Genomic DNA, 16681 nt, shown 5'->3' with positions numbered 1-16681 from the left:
TATATATATATATATATATATATATATATACATAGACACACTTGATATTGAGCAATATTGGCTCCGCTATGACTTATGCTGCACTACCGTTATTACTAGATCTGTAACGTATGCCATTTAAGCTATTTTATGAGGTACCGAAAACCTACTAAATCGATCATGAGCTCATGTACGTAGCTTGCATTCATATTTACTTGCATTGTTAATTATCACCGGCCACAAATAAATAAATAAATAAATATATATATATATATATATATATAGAGAGAGAGAGAGAATGACTCCAATGTTTTAAAAAGTAACAAGTCAGTTGGTACTTATATGTTTGGGCCATTCGATTAAAGATTGCTGGTTAGGATGATGTGGGCCCCCTAAGGTTGAGTGGGTAGTTGGTTGAATAGTATAATCTAACGGTTGAAAATGATAAAGACGTAATCTAACGTAAAAAACTTACAAGTACAAGTGTTTGTGTTTTTACAAGCCCATAGCGGACTCTATATTATTATATATATATATATATGATTGAGCTATAATACTTTTAGAGACCACCATCTTTCTTAGTGCTTCTAAGTTTTTAGCTCTTGGATCTATCCCTTTATATATTATAGCCTTTGGATTAATACTATTTCCACCTTACACACCACACCACCCTCGGCTATCATTTCAACTCTACATTTCTTCATCCAAAGGCTAAAAACTCAAAAACACTACTCTTTCGTGCTTTTAGAACTATTCTAGCTCAACTCTCTCTCTCTCTCTCTCTCTCTTCTCCCATCTCTCTCTCGTCGTCCTCTCTCTCTCTCTCTCTCTATATATTATATATATATATATAGAGAGAGAGAGAGAGAGTGAGGCTGCTATGCTTCTGGAAGCACGGAGCCTTCCGTGCTTCGAGGTCGTTTTCAATATTGCGACTTTCGAATCGTCGATCGGCTCCGTTAAACTTAATCTAGAGTATTTGAATACTAGAAAATAAATTTTGTAATTTTCGATATCATTTGCCTAGTGATCGAAGGGACTCAAATCAATAATTTTAATGCCTGGTGGCCGTTTTGCGAAGTTTAATGGTGTAGAAATATCCAAATCTACGTAAAAATTTTGAATAAAAAATTCTTTATACTATAAAACAAATCATATTATTTGATTTAAAATTTTAATATCATTATTATCACGTTTTGAAGATTTAAGCTTTCAGCGCGTTGATTTTGAACCCGCTTAGTTGCACTAGGCAAATGAAATCGAAAAATTGTAAAATTTATTTCTCTAGGTATTTCAATACTCTAAATCAAGTTGTAACGGGAGCCCGATCGACGATTCGAAAGTCGCAACATAAAAATGAACCTGAAAATATGAAAGGCTTCGTACTGTCGAAGCATAATAACCTCTCTCTATATATATTTTTAGAGTGGGCTAGAATACTTGTAAAAGTATCATGGGGGTGATACTTGTATTGTTTTTAGCCCTTGATGGAGAGATGTGAGGGTTGAGATGATAGTGGTAGTGCTGGTGGTTAGGTGTGGTAGGTGAATAGTGTTTAATCCAAGGGCTATTAATAATCAAAAAGTAGATCCAATGGTTTAAAACCTAATAGCACCCATGATGGTGATACTTGTAAAAGTCATGATAGCTCAACTCATATATATATATATATATATAAAATATAGAACTAGGCCTACTATACTATCGGTAGGACGGAGCGCTCCGTGCTACCAAGTTGTTTTTCAATGATGCGGCCTTGCAAATTGACGATCGGCTCTGTTAGACTTGATCTACCCTATTTGAAAGTATTTAGAAACTAAATTTCATAATTTTTTGATAATATTTACCTTCAAACAAGTAGTCTATAAAATTGAACGGCTGAAAAATAAAAATGTTATGAAAATGATGATAAAAGATTTAAATTCAAGATCAGATATACTGATCTTACTCTAAATAGTGAAAAGAATTTTCTATAAAATTTTCATCGCATTTGGATTGTTTCACACCGTTAAACTCACAAACACACCACATCGGCCATTAAAATTGTCAATTTTGAGATCTTTTGATCACTGGTCAAATGATGTCGAAAAAATCTGAAATTTAGTTTCCAAATACTTTCAATAGTGTAGATCAAGTCTAACGAAGCCGATTGTCGATTTGGAAGCCGCATCATCGAAAACAACTTGGTAGCACGGAGTGCTCCGTGCTACCGATAGCATAGTAGCTGGACTCTCTCTCTCTCTCTCTCTCTTTCTCTCTCTCTCTATATATATATATATATATATATATATATATATGAGTTGAGCTATGATACTTTTACAAGTATTCTAGCCCTACTCTCTCTCTCTCTCTCTCTCTCTCTCTCTCTATATATATATATATGTAGTTGGTATACGGTGGGGACTCGTGCCCTCTCCAAGTGTCACTAGTGGGGACTCCAATGCTATCACATTTTATTATAATATTTCTATCATTTGCGCTAACAGACGTACGTGCCAGCATTTTGCCCTGTTGCTGCTGCTGCTTCTGTTTCTTCTTCTTCTTCTTCTTCTTCTTCGTTTGAAAGATAGAAAGGTTGTATACTATTTATTTTATTTATTTTTGTTTTTAAAAAATTCAGTAAAAAATATGAATTAATTATGATTCAAACTTGATATCTCGGGTACTAACCAGCAACTAGTAAGTCGTTTACCACTCGTGCTAGCTAGGGACGGTCGACGTTAGGGAAATATGAATCAACTAGCATTCTGCACTGTTACGAGAGGCTAGGTTAGGCCTAGTTACATTTGGAATGGCGTAAGGCTAAGTTGGACTGAGTCATGTTCGAAATAGTATAAGGCTGGTCGGATCGAGTCATAATCGAGATCCGTGGATGCTGTATCTATATGTTTTAAATGAATAAATTGTATTTTTCTAGTAGCTTGAACTTTAGACATCAATAGTTAGCGCCAATGTTCTGACAGTGAGTTCCTAATAATTGGAATAAATTAGATTCTAGAACACCAAATATCGTTTCAATTTTCTAGGTGCTATATCCAACAGATATCATATTGACCACTATTAACGATCAACTGGAATCAATCAATATCTTCGTATCATATATATATATATATAGAGAGAGAGAGAGAGTGTGAGAGAGAGAGTTTTGCTAGAATACTATCAGTAGTAAATGAGTTGTTTTACTACCTATTTGTTTTCGTTGATAGAGCTTCCAAATTGACGATCGGCTCTGTTGAACATTATCTATACCATTTGAAGTGTTTAGAAATCAAATTTTAAATCTTTTCGACATCATTTGCCTAATGATCAAAGGGTTTCAAAATTTGTAATTTTAATGGTCGATAAGAAGCGTTTTCTCGTTTAACAGCGTAAAGATATCCAAATCAATTGAATTTTTGTTAGAAAATTCTTTAAACTATTTAAAACAAGATCTATACTCTTGATCTTGATTACAAGACTCCTATCATCATTTTTTAAAGAATATTCATTTTCAGCCATTCATTTTTCTGTTCACTTGATGGATAAAAGAACAATATCGAAAGTGCGTGAAATTTGATTTCTAGGTAGTTTAAATGGTTTAGATCATATTTAAGGAGCCGATCGTCTATTTGGAAGCTCTATCATCGAAAACAAATCAGTAGTAAAACGGCTCGTTTACTATCGACAATATTCTAGCTCAACTCTCTCTCTCTCTCTATATATCTATATAAATATAGAATCGAGAGTATGTACGGTGGGCTCCCCGCTTTTGCGGGGACTCGAGAGAGAGAGAGAGAGAGAGAGAGGGAGAGAGAGATAACAGAGGGGGAGGAGAGAGAGCATACAGAGAGAGGGGGAGAGAGAGAGAGAGCCAGGAAGAGAGAAAGGAAGAGAAAGAGAGAGAGGGGGGGGGGCCTGCGTGCAGGCGACCCGCGCGCGCAGCACGCGCGAGAGAGAGAGAGGGAGAGAGGGGGGGAGAGAGAGAGAGAGAGAGAGAGAGTGAGCAGAGAGAGAGAGAGAGAGCAGACAGTGTCTCTCTCTCTCTTTCAGCGTGCGCAGGGTGCGGCCGCCCGCACATGGCAGCCCCACCCCTGGTCTCTCCTCTCATCTCTCTCCCTCTCTCACACACCACCCCCCCTTCTCTCTCCCTCTCCCCCTTTCTCTCTCCCACCTCCTCCCCCTCCCGCGGCTCTCTCTCCCCCTTCTCTCTCTCCCACCGTGCGCGCGACCGCGCCAACGGGTGGCGGGCGGGGCGCGGGCCGCGTGGGGAGGTGGCGGCGACCCGCACCCCCGGGCGCGCGCGAGCTCTCCCCCCCTCCTTTTTACCTCTCCCATCCCCAACTCTCTCCCACTCTCCACCCCTCTCCCCTCTTTTCCTTCCTCCCCGCTCTCTCTCTCTCTCGCCCTCTCCCAGAGCGGGCGGAGGCAGCGGGAGGCGGAGGCGCGGGCGGGCGACGGCGGGAGAATGGAGGCCCTGGCGCGGGCGCGGGCGCGGCGCGGCCGAGGGTGGTCACCGGCGCGAGCGTGACCGAGCGGAGGGCCGGCTACGCGGGGCGCGCGGCTCGCGAGGGCGGCGGCGGGGTGCGGGGCGCGAGCCGTGGCCGCTTCGCACGCGAACGGGAGAAGAGAAAGAGAGAAACAGAGAAGCAGAGAGAGAGAGAGCGAGGCGGGAGAGAGAGGAGAGAAGCAGAGGAGAGAGGGGAAGATATATATATATATATATTTTATATTATTATATATATATAATATATACTATATATATATATATATATATATTATTTATAAATATATATTTATCTATTATATATATATATAATTTTATTTTAAATATATATATTATATATTATATAATTTTATTTGTAAATATATATTTGTTTATTATATATATAATTTTTATTTATAAATATATATTATTTATATATATAGTTTTTTATTTATATATATATATTTATTATATAATATTTATTATATAATTTACTATTTATTTTTTTAATATTTCTTTTTCCCGCCTCTTTTCTTTTTTTTTTTGATGATTATCTTTTTCTTTACCCTTTTTCCCCCTTTTCCTCCACTGTTCTAAATTTATTATATAATTTACTATTTATTTTTTTAAAATATTTCTTTTTCCCCCTTTTATTATTTGTGTTCTCAGAGTGCTGCTGCTGACCATCCCCTTGCTTTCCTTGCCACAATATATAAATTAAAGCTTCAAGACTAGTGCAAAGATCATGGAAACAAACCACAACAAGAGAATAACGCGTATAATATAAATAAGTTCTTGCCCATATCGTAATGTCTCGTTTTTTGCACACACAAGTCCCCAACCATGCGTACCTAATGGACCATCATATATATTTTATAATTAATTTATATGTTCATAAATATAAATTACTCAAGTGAACATTCATTTGTGCCAGAAAGAGCTCAAAGAGCACAAATGTCCCTCAGTTAAACAAGTCACCAGTTTTGTGTTTTTACAAATTTTTGCAAATTCAATCCAATTTTTTTAAAATTTGACCAAAATGTGCTTCTGCCTATATATAAGGGCGGGTAGGACGAACTAGGCCTTCACGTGTGGAAGGCGGGGGCGCTTGTCGAGGCCTTCACATGGTGCAATTTTTGAAAATCTATTGCACTATTTGATAAAATATAACAAGATTTGAGAATATATTGCATAATTTTAGATCAAATTTGCGCTATTATCGTCTGTTGATTATATTTATTTTTTATTTAATTTGTGTTCGCTGCGGATTCTTGTCTTTCAAAAAAAAGTATATATAATTATGACTTGTCAGTTTTATTTTTCAAGAAAAATAAGATCTATTTAATACTAGATTTTGTTGACATTTTAAATTTCAAAATTGTGCAATAACTTTCTCAAATTGTGGAGCATATATTGAAATTACGTAAAATACTACCGAATAGTGCAACATTCGGTTAAAGCTACAACATTTTGATCTTTTTTTAATAAAAAAATTAAATATTAAACTATATAGTTTGAAAATATACTGCATTATTTAATAAGAATTTTAAATTTTATTAGAAAAAAATATTGCAACATTTGAAAAAAAAAAATATTGCTCTATCTGACTAATATTGAAAGATTTGAGAGTAAGTTACACAATTTTAAATTGTGTTACACTATTTTTTTTACTTATTATATTTATAATCTATTTTTGTATTAAGGGAGAATTTTCGTTTTATGAAAAAAAGTACATGCAATTATTACTTGTTAGTTGTCCTTTTTAAGAAAGATAATATCTTTTTAACGTTAGATTTTTTTTGGATTTTACATTTCAAAATTGTGCAACATCATTTTCAAATTGTGCAACATAAATTGAAAATTGAGCAACATTCTCTTTAATAATGCAACCGGTAAAAGGTGCAACACTTTGATCTTTTTTAGTAAAAATGTTCAAATATTTAAATTTTCAAACGTTAGAAGTCCTTTGTTATTTTATTTTGCTTACACGTTAAAAACGTTAAAACATTAAAACTTTTAAATTTTAATGTAAAAAGGTTAAAATTTGTGCAAACTTGCACTAGTGTTACACGATTTTATATTCATATTATACTAGTGAAAGGTGATTGCACTATTTTAATTTTACTTATTATTTTCTATTCTTTTATTTTTTATCATGTAAGAGTATGACTTTTGAGAAAAAAGTACATGCAATTACGGGTGTTAGTTGTACTTTCCAAGAATTTAAAAGGAAAAGAGAGAAAGAGAGAATAAATGCATTTTGATCACTTTTTTAAAAATTCAGTCATAATCTACGTATACAATTTTGCAAGATATGGCCTGATTTTGCAAAAACATAAAACCAATAAATTTTTTATGCAGAAAGGCAAAGATTTTATTTGTGAAATTGATGTATAATTATATGCGCTAAAACACTTTATATGCTTTTATAAACTATTGTAATGTTTTGTTATTAAAAATAAAATGAATTTTCTTTATACCCCGTAATGGAGTTACAACTTTTACTTTCCTACATATATTCATGGTGATCTTTTAATAATCTTTCAATTTGCTATTTAATTTTACGCAATCCATATCCATTCATCTTTATATACTCCTAGGTGTAAATAACAAAGTTCTGGTGAGAAATAGTAATGAGAACTATTTGGATAATCCTAATGGTATTTGGAAATCATTAGACTATTTTTGTTGTGAAAACCAGACATTGAAGAGCTAAATCTGCAAAAATGCAGATTTTCATTTAGTACCGGTATTAGAGGCCAGGGAGTACTAGTACTCAGCTGCGAGGAGGCTAGGAGAACTCTCGGATTTTGTAGAACTCCCCCTAATTAAGTACCAATATTGAAATGTTGTGTACTAGAACTGAAACGGGCGGGTATTGGTACATAATAGAGAAAAGAGAAATCCACCATTCAGATTTTGCGGAACTGGGTTGAAGTGTCAGAACTCTTGAGTTATATACTAGTACTAGAACCCAAGTACTAGTATCGATACTCAACTCTAGCAAAGGAAAATAAATGGGTTTTTGTTGTGCCCTGGGGTCCAGTGTTACCTGAGCTCGCCAATAAATCCGGCATATACACAAGAAGCCCTGTGTAAACGAAGTGATAGAATCACCTATAAACAATATAAGAACTACTACAAAAGAGTTACAGAGCTACTAAAATAGAAATAAATAAGTCACCTGTACATAATATAATCCAAGGTGTATAACAAAAATCAAAGTATAACACCAACACCTCACAACTCTCAACAGATGAAATAAAATACAATTGGGTACATGACTATAAACAACTATTGTCTCCAAAATGGTACTTCTCTAGCTCAACGATCGGAGTAGACAGGATCTAGATTGCGACTTTCTTATCTCGATCAGAAGCAGCAGCAGCAATTGACGGCTCTGTAAAAATTATGGCAACAATGGGGGTGAGTACTACTGTGAAACAAAGTAGTTCCAGTGGGTACCGTCACCGACCCCAACGGCCTGTCCACTAAGTTTACAAGGCAAAAATAAAGCTGGAAGGTAAAAGAACAATAAGATAAGCTGAACGAAACTCTACAGCTAATATGCCATTGCACTACCACTACCCATGTCATGTCCTCTGTAGACATATGCATCACTAGCTAAGAAACAGTGACCATCGACCCAATCTAAAGTGACTGTCAATTGGTCAGTCCAGTTTGTGCCTAAGTTACTACCGCACCACCCACGGGGATGGCTGATCAAAGTAGAAAAACCCAAAAGGGCAACTGCGACATCAACGCAAGAAAGCCAGACTCCGCAGCGGCACTTAGGGATGCGACCCTACCGAGTATAGAATTGTGTCTATGTCAAGCTCAATCAGGCTCACGTAGGATGTAGTCAGTGCAAATGCTGAAACAGGTCAAAAAAGCAAAGCTTACGTGCCCTCAGCACAATCTAATGCAAACAGCAAGGATCTGGGTCCACCGTTAATCCGAACGGCACTTAACAATATGGAGCAGCCTTAACATTGCTGTAAAAATCCACTCGGCACCTCAGTACGAGTGTAATCTCTACCTACACAAATTTGAGTATCCATAACGCACTAACAGCGGCGATACAAAGGTGAAATCAGCTCATGAAGCTAAATCTGTTAACTTTTCGAAAAATACAATATGTATGTTCTATATATTTTCTCTTAAGTCATGCCCTGGTTTATCATGCAAAATTCATCAAAAATATTTAAATCATACTCCCAATTCAGATTTCATATAATAACATGCAAATTTACAATTTGAGCTACTAAACACAATAATTAAATAATTATGCATGCTGAAATTCTACAAAACTTAGAAAGAATTCCGAAGAATTCGGTAGACATTAATCCACCTGAAGTTCTAATCCAACCACGAAACAAAGGACTCGAGAGCTAACAAAATAACCAACTTCCTCTCAAGCTACTACACTTATGGATCCTCAAGTAGTAGGTTCTGGGCACCCAGAACTTGAGTCCAGATTTGCAGGTCTGCTCAAAAACAGCAAGCATTCAACTCGTGCAATCAAAGCTCAAAATCCAGAATTGAAATTCTAAAATTACTAAAACTTACCTCATAGCAACCGGACCCAACACAAGGGTGTGTTGCTCCACCAGTTCTCAACTATAATAGCAACCAAAAGTCCTCCAAGACAATCTAGATCCAAAAATGGAGGCCCAGATTCAGCAAAGTCCAGAAAGCAGTAAGTTGCCAGCACATCAACTCAATTCAAGCTAAAATTTGGGAATTTCAACTTGCAAAACCAGTGGGAAGGGGTTCAAAAACCTCCTGAGGTGGGAAAAAATCAATCAAAATCAAGCAATTAACTCTCTACCAAAATTTGGATTCAAAATTTCAACAATTCCATCAAAATCTCCAAAAACTGCATTTAAAGCTCAAGAACTCAAAATCTGAATCAAACTCACCTTCAATAAGAATCAGTTCCAAATCCAAAAGCCAACTACAATAAGAATCAGGTCCAAGAAAACCAACAAAAGTTCAATTTCAGCTCAAAATTCCAATTCAAGTAAAATTTCAGCAATTCAACTATGCTATCCTAGATTAAATGGAGTTAGGATTACTTCACACACTCCCCCTCAAGTCTACAATCCGCAAAATTGTTCCCCACAGCAATTGGAAGGCCCAACAGATCACAATTCCACAATTTGCCGAGGTTACTGATGGAATCCTGCAATTCTGGATCCACCGCAAGGAGGAAGAGATGGAGTAGAGCTGATTTGGAGGGGATTTGGATGAAGAAAAGAAGGTTGCTGTGAACGAGGGAAGAAAAGAGTCTCAGGGGGTTATCCAACTATTTTTATAGAGGCAAAGGAGGGGTAAAATAAGCCACAAAAAAATTAGAACATAACCTGCCTCAGCACCGAAATCCCAGATTTGGGCGCCCTAAACCCAGAACTGGGGGCGCCCTAATCAGCATGTTCCCACAGTTCGGCAAAGAGGGCTCACCTCCACAGCGGTATGGTGCGCCTATCTTGCTCAAGCAGCTCACACCTACCACAAGCCACGTGTCAGCATGTTCGAGCGATGATTTGTTTATATTTGTAGGTGATTTGTTTATACTCTCTTTAGGTTAAAGCAAGAATTGAAGAGCCAAAAATATGTCGAACTCACTGGATTGACAATTAGAGGCGGGTACTCAAGCTGGAGTGGGTTACCTTTACCTTGATTTTCTCGACTACATATTTTCCTCTTTTCATGGTTACTTTATATTACACATGCATATATACTTGTTGAGAGCATATATACCTGTTAGAGCTTCTTATTGTGTTAGCATTCTTGACATTGTAGATATATTGTTTATCATTATTATTGTCGTAGCATCCTAATTTAGAGAGCGTCTAATTGATAATGTGATGATATGATGGACATATATATAGTAGCAGTAATTTATTTATTGCCTTGTGCTGCTGTTGTCACACCCCGAATTCCGCCAATTGGACCCATCAGGACAAGTGCATCAGACTTGTTGAATAAGAAATATTTTTCTTATCCGCATGAAGCGAAAATATATACTAACCTGTACAACACATATATGATATAGGTACATAAAGCATCAAAGTATTTAATTACTACTTTGAATCCCCAAAATATTACATAGATTATGCTTTTACAAAACGGTACCCTCTAGACCAACTCACACTGATCTAGCTACTTGCAATGCCCTTGTTGGGATCCCCTGCCTCGCGGGCGGTAGGTAACTCTGAAAACAACAATCACAAGAGTGTGGGAACTTGAATAAATTTTCAATGAGTGCGGCCATTGAGAGTGGTGCTCTACACTCACTCGGTCCAAAAAAGGCATTAATAGACAATTAATAAATGACACATCAATTTCTACAATAAAAATGCAAGTAAGAAAGGTACAACTATCATGCCTTAAGTGTATATACAATATGCCACAATGCTACACCATGTCATTGGTTGACATGTTTGCCCCAAATTAACTCTTATTATTAATCAACCTCTTAGTCTGGTTTCATTTCTTACAACATCTCATGGACAGGCAAAGGCAATTGGCATACCTCTGCTCAGTAGGCACTTGGCGTCGAAGACAATTGACATCACCGAGTACAGTAGGGAGTTGAGAGTAATCGGCATCTCCTAATATAAAGAAGGGGGTCGAGGGGAATTGACACATCCCAAAATAGCACTTTAGGAAGGTCGCGACTTATTTTATAATTCACTCTAAGTTCTCATGACTCCTAGGGTTATCCACAATGCTTATTTACACATTTTCTTGTTCTCTAGCTCAAGTTTCGCCTAGAGTTCATATGTCGCTATGCTCACACCTTAGGTTTCAACCTAAGTTAGATGCCATACTTATTTCACCTATGTTCTAAAGCACACATGATACTCAACATGTAAATGACGTATACTTCTCTTTTAACACATCAAAGGGTTAGAAATCCTATTTTTCTATGCCAAATGCTCATAAGCCATCTTGACCTACTAAGTCCCCAACCATGCAAATTAAATACATTTTAGCCTACCATTTACCCATAATACATGCATATAAATAAAGAATACTTTAGATGGAGAGATCAAATCTATTTCTGTGATATTCTCTACCTTCTCTTTGAATCTTGCCTAAGAGAAGCTCCTTGATATCTTTAAAACTCCAAGAAAATCCTAAAATAAAGTTCTTACCCAGTTATAACCATAAAATTTCTCATTTGAAAAAAATCTCTAAAAATAAACTCTAAAAATTTCAAGTCACCTCTGCTCCTACTAGCAAGAGAAATGTGGTGGAGGTGGTTTGTCTTTTCCTCCTTAGGGCTTCCTCCAAGAGTTGTTGATCTCCTCCAAGGCTCCAAAGAGATGAATCTCCATGATCCAACAGTGAGATGGAGCTAGGGTTCTTTCATTTTAAAGAGAGAAAATGAGAGAGAGTGTGAAAGACAGAATGAGGTGAGAGATGAAAGAGAAAATGTGGTGAGGGTTAGGGTTTTCATTGTGAAAAGGGTTATATAGAAGTGCTACATTTTCACTTAAAACCTTCAATATTTTATTTGCAAATAAACAAGGCACAACCTCTGTGCAAGGTTTCGGTACCTTCTTGAACTTTGGAGTGCCCAAAACCTATGTAGCAATGCTCGGTCAGTGACTTGGACGCCCGCCCAGTCCTCTCTACTCCATATTTCGGGCTTTTGATTGTTTAACGCACCACTCAACCGGTACTCTTAGGTTGAGTGTCTGGAAGTCATTCGAGCCCCGGCGAAGGGACTATCCAAAGAGTGTTCTATGCACCAGTAGGGACATTCGGACGCCCGAATGATTAATTTCTCATGCATTCGCGCTCTCTGGTAGAAGACCTTCATGAGGGTTCAAATGCCTTCAAGAGGCATTCAAAAGCATTTCGGGTATCCGGAAGATCATCTGGACATGTGAAAGTTTATTCACCTACAAGCACAACTCTCTTATAGAGCATCTACTTGGTCTAGGCGCTTAGCCGAGCAGTCCAAAGCAGTTTGCACAAATTTCTATTCCAGGCATCCAAAAATTTCGGAACTCAGATTTTTACCTCTTTTGGTACCCCATTTAGATCCGAATTGATTTCAACTCGATCCAAACTCAATCTAAGCTTCTCCAAACCAATTTTAATTATATCTAGCACAACTTTAATCCCTGTACTTCGCCAATTTGGCTAAAGTTTGATAAATTACAACCATTTGTGTTGACTATTAAATGATAGTTTACACTCTAGTTGCTATTGTCATTTGATCATAGAGTATTATGATTTGCTATGCGATTACGACACCCCAATAGTTCCCATATTGAAATGGCCGGAAATGTGAGGTGGGTCTCACATTGCTTGATGATTTTGAACTGTATGTGTTATTGGCTAACATGGATGTCAGGGCCTAAACGGGAGGAGTCTGTGACACCCCAATAGTTCTACGTCGGATAATGTGGGAGAGTGTGATGGGCTTATATGTGACAGGAATACAAGTAATAACAACTTGGCTTGAGCATTTCGAGCTAGTAGTTTGGGTCCAACTAGTTATTATTGCTACCGTACCGGATCATTATATTAACCGTAATGATTAGGATTGCTAATAATAATAATTTGTTAGGCCCAAACCACATGCCAAAAATGATTAAGCCAGTTATTATCATTAGGGTCTGTGGTCCCTTATCTTCTCAATTACAACGCTGTTCCCAACGTGATGTTATTATTAGCTGTTCTGGTCATTACAGTTGGCATTAGAGCCAATCACCAGCAGAACAATGTGAGATGAATCTCGACTAAGCAAAGATTATACAGTGGGTAGAGCGCGGCCCCCTCGCTGATGACCATTATCATTGGAGCGTAGCTCCCCACAGGATCGGCTAAGGCTAGCAAGATGAGTCTCACATTGCATGCCTGGTACTTGTGAGTTTCTTAATCCGACTATAACATGTTGGGTGGTGGCTAAGGCCAAGAGGTTAAGAAGATTAAGGGTGCTAGAATTGGAGTAGTTCTATGATAGGTAACCCCTTGGAAAGCGAGGCGTCATAGTTATACTATACTCCCCCTTCACTGTTACGGTGGCTAGTGCAACCGCATGGTAAAGTGAGCCTTTCCTGGATTTTGTAAACCTTCTATAATGTTTTAGCACTTGCAAGTGCTTTATACTCCGATATCATGCATGTTTAGGTGGAAACTCAGTCAATGTGGTGTACATACTCATTTGCGTTTCGACCTGGGGAGATGACATAGTTCCTAAACTATGCGACGAGTGACATTTTGATATTCAAACATTATTTTTTCGAGCAACTTTTTAATGCCCAATTGTTAATTTGTCATAATTTCTAACTCAAATATTTAGCGTTTACTGTAATCAACTCCACTGTTGAGCTTTCGATGGCGAGACCTGATATAGAACTTGTTATATTTGGTTTAGATTTGTAGTTATCTAAATTGAGAATAAATCCTAATCTAATTGGGATTATATAAAATTTAGATTTAATTTGGCATATATGGATTATAATTAGGAGTATAATTCTAATTGAATTAGAATTAGACTCTAATTAGGAGACGTGTATTATATATACATGCTACGGCCAAATTAAAGGAGTAGCGACACAATTAAGAGCCATGCAAATTAAATTAAAAGGTTGGTGCGGCTGAGACTATTCTTCATGCGCTAATTAATTGAAGCCTCTTGGATCAAGATCCCTCAAGCATGGTGTTCCGTACAGTCAAGAAGCCGGATTCTTATTGCCATGCTAATTAATTAAGGAGTGTTTCTTGTATTCGATCCTGCGTTCTTGCGTGTCGTGACCCAAGCCGAGTTGGAGCTCTAATTAATTAAGGAGCATTCAGGTGGTCCGTACGGGTGGTGAGAGAGAATCAAATTTTGGAGTCTCTTTTATACGGCGCGACTTTCGGCGTTTCGGATCTAATTAAGTTTTGGTCTTTTGAGAGATTTTCTTGTACTCCGCTTTTTTCGACATTAATAAAGTATTTGCTCCGTCTTCGCCCGTGGACGTAGGCCGTTGGCCGAACCACGTAATTATCGGTGTGTTCTTTCCGCTTATCTTTTCTTTTCTTGCATTAAGTTATTTTCTGGATCTATTTTTCGCCGTTCCGATTTTAACAGAACTAATGTACTTGTAATAGGGCCTTATTGATTAGTCATGTAAAGATCTACAACTATTGTCTTGACATGGTAATGGCATGGCATTTTTGTCTCAGTCATTATAGTCACCCTAGCTTCTCACTACTAGAAAGGAAAGAGAGTGGTAATGACATGACGTCTAGTCACAGTCATTATAATTGCGCTTGTGACACTTCAGGCTAGAGAATAGTCCTACATCGGATAGTCAAGGATTATGGTGTGGAGTATATAAGGTTGTATAGTCTAGACCTAATAACTGGGCGTCAGCATTTTGCATCAGTGGATTTGGGCCAATGGGTTATCAGTGTTAGGTTCCTTAGTTAACATACTTAGTTAAGAGCAACCCTAGGATTGGTTACCCCCTAGAATGTGATAGGGGTATCAGAGCAGTTTGCCAACTGAAAGTATAAGATGAGTTCTCACATCGCGTGACGATCTTGGGCTATGCATTTGGTTGAACCTGATGAGGACATTAGGGCTTAAAAGCAAGGGAGTCAATAAAACCCCAGGCTAGAAAATAGCCCCACATCAGACAGTAAAATGGTGTGGGAAATATAAGGCTAGATACCGTAGACTAATAATCAGGTTTCTACATTTTGGGTCAATGAGCTTGGCCCAATAGGTTCCTCAACTCCCCATCACTAGAAATGGAAGAAAGAGGGGAAAATTACTAGGATGGGTGACTTCTTGGGATGTGATACTGCCAGCTCCCCATCACTAGCTAGAAGGGGAAGAGAAAAGAAGAGAAATTCCCTTCACTAGAAGGGAAAGAGAGATGAGGAAGAGAAAGGGGGGAAATTCCCTTCACTAGAAGGGGAAGAGAGAGGGAAAAATTACCATCACTAGAAAGAGGAGGGGGGTGGTGGAGGGGGAGGATTATTCCATACACTAGGTGCATCAGATCATCCATGCACTATATATAAATAAATTTTAAATGAAAGGTATTCAAACCATAGGATGATTCATTAGATACTAATGCTATATTCATGACATGAACAAAGGCCAACATATGAAAAAAGTCATAAGCAAGCTAGCTTTAGACGCTAGCGATTTAGTGAGCTAGGCATGTGCATAAACAAAAACTTCTCCTATAATCTCTCTCTTTTTTTTTTTTTTTTCTCCCAGTGACATGTGGAAAAAAGACCAAGACTAAAATATTGTGCCCATAATCCATAGCACATCATCATAGTCATTCTAATTGATGACATGATAATAACTAGAATGCCACCTTAGTTCCACACAAGGATTTAAGTGCCGATCGACATAGGCCATATCTATTGTGCCGTATCGTGCCAACAAGATATCAACATAATACAGCCTGATACTGATAGCACAGTTTAAAATCCTCTATTCTTTAAATTAGTAAATAATTTTCTCAATAAAATTCAAAAGATTTGATAAAAATACATAAAAATTAAATAGTTGCAATATTTTGTTGCTAAAGAAAATAAATAGTGCATGCTATTATATATTAGCACATATGAATTTTTTGTGACCGGTACGCACCAGCACGGCCTGGCATGAATTGTGCCGTATGTACTGGAAAGTTTCCGGCACGATCCCGTGCCACGATATTTAAATCCTTGGTTCCACATTAGTCATTCTCCAGTCAACTTAATTCAATAGTGAGACCTAATTATGATAATTTGGAAAGTTTGAAGCATAAATTTTAACAAATAAAATTTTATGGTTAACTATGTCACCCTCTTAAAGTTTGAGAACTATTGCCATGTGGTGTGTCCACATTGGCCGTTTTTAATTTAACCTAATCTACATAAGATGTGAATTGTGATTTACCCTAATAAGTCGGATAATATAATGTATTATATGTTTCTTATTAGTTAAGAAATATATCTCCTAATAAATATCTTAATAGATATTCTAATCCCAATCTCTATGTGATCAATCAGGATATTCCAAGGAGTCTTGATAATCTATGAATTCGATCCCTTTCTCTTGGATTTTGTATCTATGAGAATATACGAGAAAATAGAGTTTTCATTTTCTCCTCTCTCTTCTTTCTTTCTAGGATTTTCACATACATTCTCAGGGTTTTGGAGTATGGATATAGAAGAGGACTTTGATAGCCTTCTTTACATTCGACGATCCACAACACGTGGGAG

The 16681-nt window shown here is 37.3% G+C and overlaps 1 long non-coding RNA gene across 5 annotated transcripts; it reads right to left on the bottom strand.

Moving 5' to 3' along the window:
* LOC109717599 lies at positions 7610-11920 on the bottom strand. Of its 5 annotated transcripts, XR_002218218.1 has the most exons (8): positions 11675-11920; positions 11527-11586; positions 10597-10658; positions 9808-9949; positions 9520-9708; positions 9364-9398; positions 9011-9226; positions 7610-7841 (listed from the first exon to the last, which is right to left on the bottom strand). It is a non-coding gene; the product is annotated as an uncharacterized LOC109717599 (long non-coding RNA). The 5 variants fall into 5 exon arrangements; XR_002218216.1 differs by having other exon boundaries at positions 9364-9708; XR_002218219.1 differs by lacking the exon at positions 11527-11586 and having other exon boundaries at positions 9364-9708.

The sequence above is a fragment of the Ananas comosus genome, linkage group 11 (assembly GCF_001540865.1).
Source record: "Ananas comosus cultivar F153 linkage group 11, ASM154086v1, whole genome shotgun sequence".
NCBI lineage: Eukaryota > Viridiplantae > Streptophyta > Magnoliopsida > Poales > Bromeliaceae > Ananas > Ananas comosus.
Note: the sequence above shows the minus strand (reverse complement) of the source record. Positions and strands in the feature narration are given on the sequence as shown.